This window comes from Panthera pardus, unplaced genomic scaffold, assembly GCF_024362965.1.
Source record: "Panthera pardus isolate Hobbes unplaced genomic scaffold, ASM2436296v1 HiC_scaffold_16, whole genome shotgun sequence".
NCBI classification, from domain to species: domain Eukaryota; kingdom Metazoa; phylum Chordata; class Mammalia; order Carnivora; family Felidae; genus Panthera; species Panthera pardus.
Genome location: NW_026526721.1, coordinates 103,006,110 through 103,013,333, shown reverse-complemented (window position 1 = coordinate 103,013,333; position 7,224 = coordinate 103,006,110).

Genomic DNA, 7,224 nt, shown 5'->3' with positions numbered 1-7,224 from the left:
GACCACGCGCCGAGGCCCGGGAGTCCCTTGCTCGCTCGCTCGCTCGCTCGCACGCACGCGCGGGCCCTGAGCCCCAGCGAGCTGGGCCCCACCCGGCCTGCAGCTCTACGCACTCCCTGGGTGTGGGCTCTGTCGCACCTAACCATCACGCTGCGTTCCGAGCACGCCGCTGTTAGGTATGCCTTTTACATTGGACGCGGGCAGGGGGTGGGCCGCGGCGGATCTCTGGCAAGGATTTTGCCTTGTTTACGAGCGGCATAAATTCCCAGCCTCAAGCAGTTCTGGAGGGATTTACTTGTTCAAGTCCGCACAGCGCTATTAAGGAAAAGAAGAAACCTTGGGGAGTTCTTTGATCTCAGAAGAAAAGTGTGTTCTCCTTCTAGAATCGATGGAGAATGAAGGGTGGGGACACCACGGGGTTACAATGGTCTGGTGTATGCATACGAGTCCCGGGAAGTCGATTGCTTTCGGGCATCTTGAAACTCTTTTGGTCTGGAGAATTCAGAGAAAGTCTGTCCTACCCAGACTTGTCACTAACTGGTGCTCCCTGGAAGAAGTGGCGAGGCTTTTAGGCGTGGTACCTGGGTGTTGCTGTATGGGTTCTGGTCGTACCGGTCTTTGGGTGGAGGTGGTTGAATTAATCCAGAAATAATATTTCCTCTACTCTCCCGGCACCCCTGGCATAGTGCCATTTGAAAACCGTTCCCCATTCTGGCCGCTTGGCTGTGGGACTGTGAACAGTGTGGCTTCGGCATCCCCACGTGGAAAGTTGAAAGAACAGTTCAATGAGCACCCCAAGTGCTTAACTCCAAGGTTGAGTAAGTGTTAACATTTTGCCACAATTGCTTTTTCTCTCTCCTAAATACTTCAGCCTGCATTTCCTAAGAATAAAGACAGACCTTCTTTCATGCAACCACATGAGAAATTTAATCACATCTAAAAACCTTAACAATTTGATAATATAACCTAATATCTAGCCCGTATACAAATTTCTCCAGTTGTCAAAAGATGTGTTATATATTGGTTTTGTAGAAAGATAGTACAATGAACATGTATACATTGCATTTGTTATATGTGTCTCTTTTAGTGCAGAACAATCCCCCTCACGTTTTTTGTTTTCTTGGCATTAACTTTTTGGAGAGTCTAGGCCAGTTACCTTGTAGAGAGTTCTACGTTCTCCATTTGTTAGACCTTTTTTTTCCCTCCTGATGTCCTTTAACCTTTTCTCTAACTCCCTAGAAGGAGGATCAAGAGGTTTGATTAGATGTCAAGAATCCGGACTTTAGGAGGTGCTATTCATATTGTTCCTTATCAAGAAGAACATAGTATTAAATATTAAACACATTAATTTTTAAATATATAATGGGTTGTTCCAGTATCAATAACTGAAATCTGAATTGTCCTTAGATTTCTCTGTATGGTCCATTACAAAGTCTACTTTCCCTTTTGTGGTTAATAGGTAATCTGAGAGGGTAGACTTTGAAACTCTTTGTAGGAGAAAGTCTTAGATTCCTGCAAGGAGAACACTGGTTAGAAATCCATTGCCTGGGTGGGTAGAGTAATCATCTGGTTCATTCTGGTTCTTGCTACCTCAGATCACCTTTATTGAATGAAATACTAGCTTTATTCAAAGAATAGTAAAATTCTGATCTCTTTAGAGTTTGGGCCACTTTAGAGTTCCTGTGGATAATTCTGGTAAAAGCACTGATGCTTCCTACAGGTCTTGTGATGTATGTTTTAAGATTTTATAAAATCTGGGAGGCATTTCCTATATTTACCTGGGCATGCCTTATCTGTCCTACCAGCTCTGTTCTAATAATAGAAATGGATCAAGGGTATGTAATGCACTGTGTAATCTCTGCCTGTTGTGCTCTGGTCTCCGGCTCATATAAATATCTGAGGGTGTGAGCTCATCCATTTTAAGTTCATAAGCTGTGCTGGGCAAGAGCTATGTCCAGTTTGCGCTATATAACAATGACCACTTCAGCTTCCACAAGAGAAGTCCCAAAGGGCATCATCTATTCCACAGACAAACGGAGAGTTTTAAACAGACGGCCTATATCCCCACTTGTCAAAAGAGGACAATTTTCAGTAAGTTAGTCTAAGTCAGTGAGTTGTGTCAGTGATTTTTCAGTTGTATCAGCAAGTTAGTGTCTGCTCTTACCCCTGACAGTTGATCGGAATTTCATCAGCATACTAAGAGTCCCAAGACAGAAGCTGGAAGGCAAAAGTGAGCCTTGTAAGTTATGTAGCATCATTTTTGCCACATGCTATTGGTCAAAAGCAAGTATAGGACTATTCAAGATTCGAGGGGAGGAGATCAGACAGGTCACAATTACCAGGAGATGAGGATCAGTGTCGGGGAGGAGGGACATATTTGGAAAGGAGCTACCACACTGATCTAAGCCAAATGCAAATTCAGATGTGTAGTATTGATCATATTGGTCCTTTGCTCAAAATCTGGTAGGGCTGGGTCATCTGTTTTACTTTGACCCTAGTCATAACTCCCCATCCCCAATTTGCACTGACTATAAATATGGCCCACCATTTCTTTTAGTTTACAGATTCCTTGGTTCAACTGCTGCTTCCTTATGAAAGCCTTTTGTGGGCTAAAGGGAAAGAATAGAGGAGTGAAATATGCATTTAAAAATCATTTGTGGTAATTTGAAGGTTCTCTGAAAATAACATAGGTGAATATAGGAGACAAAAATGGGTGTACAAAAAATGGGTGCACAATAAAATTGTATTTAGATAGTAGTAGGGGAATGAATGAATATTTAGGCTTAATGCATATTCAGATCTAAATCATTGTTGTGATTCTTTTCCTGGTTCCGGCTCTGGGAGGTAGCTGTGCCCTTTGCAAAGGGTAAAGTGATTGCTGCTTGCTGATGCCTTTATCACAGCCATTCTTCACCCCACCTTGGCTGACAATTTACCTCACTAAGTAAAGGAGGTCCATTGATAACAAAACTAGGCAGGCTCCATTGCAAACAGGTTAATCTATGGAGGAAAAAAAAAGACCTTTGTATCTGGAAGGATGTATTAGGACGTGGATATTACATCTTACAAAAACTATGTTTTTATTTTAGAAAAGTTGTAGTCCAGTACTTGTTTTTAAAATGTTTTGGGGTGCACCAGGGGGAGCCTGGGTGGCTCAGTCAGTTAAGCATCCTACTCTTGATTTTGGCTCAGGTCATGATCTCCTGGTTCGTGAGAGTGAGCCCAGCGTTGGGCTCTGTGCTGACATCATGGAGCCTGCTTGGGATTCTCTCTCTCTCATTCCCCCCTACCCCAATAAATAATCTTAAAAAAATTTTTTTTTAAATAAATGTTCTGGGGGCACCTGGGTGGCTTAGTTGGCTGAGCATCGCACTCTTGATTTGGGTTCAGGTCATGATCCCAGGGTTGTGGGACTGAGCCCCCCTGTCACGCTCCGTTGTGAGTGTGGAGCATGCTTAAGAGTCTCTCTCTCCCTCTTCCTCTCTCCCCAACTCGTGCACACTCTCTCTCTCTAAAAAATAAAAATTAAAAAAATGTTTTGAATGTCCCATGAATAGTATGTATGTGTACTGCCAAAACCTCTCTAGAATGCAAAACAGAGCCATGGACAGCAGATTGGGACAAGAAATCCTAAATTAGTGAGAAGAAAAAGTCCAAAACCTTTAAGAGTTATTTCCTTTGAGGCAGTCTCCTTGTTCACTGTGTAGCATTTAGCTTCTTGTGATTCATCTATCCATTGCAGTAGAGGAAACTATCCCATGTATTACAAATATCCCTTTAATATTTCTCACAATTCTGAGAGTTGCTTGAATGGTTCCTTTGTGGTTTTGTTTGGGTTTATACAGTTATGTTCAGCTGTAGCAGGGATTGCGACACTTTCTGTAAAGGGCCAGTAACGCATATTTTAGGCTTTGTCTCTGTTGCATATTATTCATTGGTACTTATTTATTTCATTCTTTACACACCTTTGAAAAGCAAAAGCTAGTCTTAGCTCAAGGGCCCAACATAAAAACAGGCTGAGGGCCAGATTTGGCCCTTAACTGTAGTTTTCCAAAGCCTGAGCTAGAGAGTAAGCTGAGCTGAAGGTCCAAAGTGCCTGTTGGTGATGCTATCCATTGAGGGCCACAATTCTTCTGGAGGATTCTTTCATAGAGAGGAGGGTGTGGCCTCTCCTTCACAGGCTACATTGTCCATCTTTGGGCAGCATCTAAGATAGTGGGGGTGGAAGCTGGCAGCCTTGTTAAGGCATAGCCTTGGGAGTCAAGCAAGGTCACATATGCCATATTCTGTTGATCAGAGGAAACCCAGGGACCAACTCAGATTCAAGAGTTGGGCAAATAGTCTCTCGCTCTCTATGGGAGTTGCTGCAGATCCTGTGACTACAGCTAGCTGAACTAATTGGCAGACTTGTACTGTGTGCCCCACCAAGGGAGATCAAGGGCAGTGATGACCTTGACATTAGATTGACATCTCACACTTTTGTACTTTTTTTTTTTTATATATATATATACTATGCTTTTATACTTGCCAGCTGGTTTCTGATTCTGTGGGCACTCACTCACTTTCCTCAGTACTTGTTTAGAGGTGTCTCAGCCTCCAGATTATCCGCTCCCTGAGGGAAGTGACGACACCCCCCCCCCTGCTGTGATATATCTTCAATAGCTGTGTTTTGCATTTAATTGAATAGTTTTACTGAGGTTTAAGGTCAAGTAATTTGCTTACTTCACAAAAGCAAAACAAATTTAAGAATGTAGCACTACCTATAAATTCTAGAAGAACAGCATGCATCAAAGAATTACATTTCACACCCAAATACTGTCTAACCAATCAGATGTTTAAACTTCCCAGATGCTTTCCAAACATAATCAAGAGTTAGGAAGCAGTCTCCTTAATGGTAAGTTTGAACTAGCAATCACCTTTAAAGACATATTATATTTTAACTTTAAATTTGCAGATGAAAATTGAACAGTAGCAACAGTTTGTAATATACGTTATGTATGTTCTAAGGCAGAAGTGATTCTGTAGAGGGTTTCTAATCTACAGTAAATGCTGCTACTAATTGCTCAGTTGAATTTTTTAATATGTGTTTTCTCCCAAATCTCATTGTAACTCCGTCTTCTTCTACTTGATGGAAAGCTTTGACAGTTTATTATGTTTAGAAGCAGCTGGGGTCTATTTCTAATTGATGATTTGTTATCTTATATTTCTTACTTGACTATCCACATTTTTCATTCTCTTCAGCATCTTCCTCCAGCGTCTCCTGTCTTCCTGAACTAGATGGATGGTGCTGCTTTTGTGCAAACGCAGACAATATTTCAGTCTCTCCTCTGTGTCCTTTCATCAGGCTATGGATACATGCAGGGCTGATATAATGTGACATGAATATGGCACTTAAACATTAACAAAATGTATTCACACATACTGTATGAGTTGATTGTTAATATATCAGTGGGATGGAGACTATCACTGTCTGCATTTGGCAGGTGAGGAAACTGGGGAGCAGACGTCCCAGAGTACCTCAAATTTAACATGTCCAAGTTAACCTCATAAAATCTTTTTATTCTCCAGATACCTGATTTGGTCAAAAGCAGCTCCATTTATCAGTCACCCAAGTCTGACTTTCTTCTGATATAAAATTTAAATACAACGAACACACAAAACTTAAGTGTACATTCACTGATTTTTGACAAATGCATACACCTGTGTAATTCAAGCCTCTCTCCAGAGGGATGATGTTAGTAATATTTAAAGAGCTCCTAAAAACTGAGAAGGCAAACACCAACAACACAACAGAAAAATGAGTAGAAGATGAAAACAGAGTTCCACCAAAAAAGAAATACAAATAGCCCCTAAATGTATGAAAAGATGGTCAACCTTCCTATAATAAGGGAGATATTTAACAGTGAACAATCTAAATAGGGAATTAAAAACAATTCCATTTACAATAGCATCAGGAAGAATAAAACACTTAGAATTAACCAAGGAGGTGAAAGACTCATACACTGGAAACTATAAAACATTGCTCAAAGAAATCAAAGAAGACATAAAGAAGTGGAAAGATACTCTGTATTCACGGACTTATGGGGGGAATAAGATGACATATATTTGCATATTATTTTAAAAAGAAATGTAAGAAGGATAAACCAGAAACTACTGAAAATGTTGGAAAAGGAGTATAACTTCTCTGAGCTTCCTTCTTTATGTAGTTTTGACTTTTGCAACTGTAAATATTTTGCATATTAAATCAATAAAAATTTAAAAAGCAAACCCTAAGACTGAACACAGCTACAAACGAAGCTCCCAAATGAAACTATCATCTAGATACCGTAACTCAGGAAAAAAAGTTCATTCAACTTGCTTTTGAGCACAGTACTCTCTTAACAGAATGTATTTTAAGTACAGAAAGAATTGTGAATAAATAAAGACATTTTCTTTGTAGGTTTGTTTTTTATAGTGCTATCAGTGAAGAAATTCTCAAGTTATTTTGTATGTGTTAAGAAAACTGTTGGAAATCAGAAGATTTTTCCTCACTATGGGAGAAGAGAGATACCAATTGGAGGTTAGGAAAAATCCTGGCTTTTTTTTTTTTTTTTTTTTTTAAATTAGATTTCATTTGAATTGCAAGTATCAGTATTAACTTATGCTTCTTTAAAAATTTTTATTTCTGGGGTGCCTGGGTGGTTCAGTTGGTTGTGTCCAATTCCATTTCGGCTCAGGTCATGATCCCAGGGTCATGGGATGGAGCCCCATATTGGGTTCTGTGCTGAGTGTGGAGACTGCTTGAGATCCTCTCTCTCTCTCTCTCTCTCTCTCTGTCTCTCTCTGTCTCTCCCTCCCTCCTTTCTTTCCTCTGCCCTCCTCTCCTGCTCTTACTTTCTCTCTAAAATTAAAAAAAAAATGTATTTCCTAGCCCTGTCTCCTGAAAAGGCCTAGAAGCAATAACATTCCAGTAGCATTGGGCATAACTTGTACACAGATGCTGATTTCTAAATACTGTTCTCCACTGAAAGGAACCCAGGTTTTTTTGGGAAATGGCTGATTTTAAGTCTGGGATACAGGAAATACACAGTAAGTTGGAAACATCTCGTGCACAAGAATGAAGAAGTGCTGGAAATTAATGGGGACATGTCAAAAAGATACAGGAATTACCTTAAAGTTTTCCCTGCTGCCCAAATTTGTGATAAATTAAACATCAAAAAGAATAACGATGATAATGTATTATAT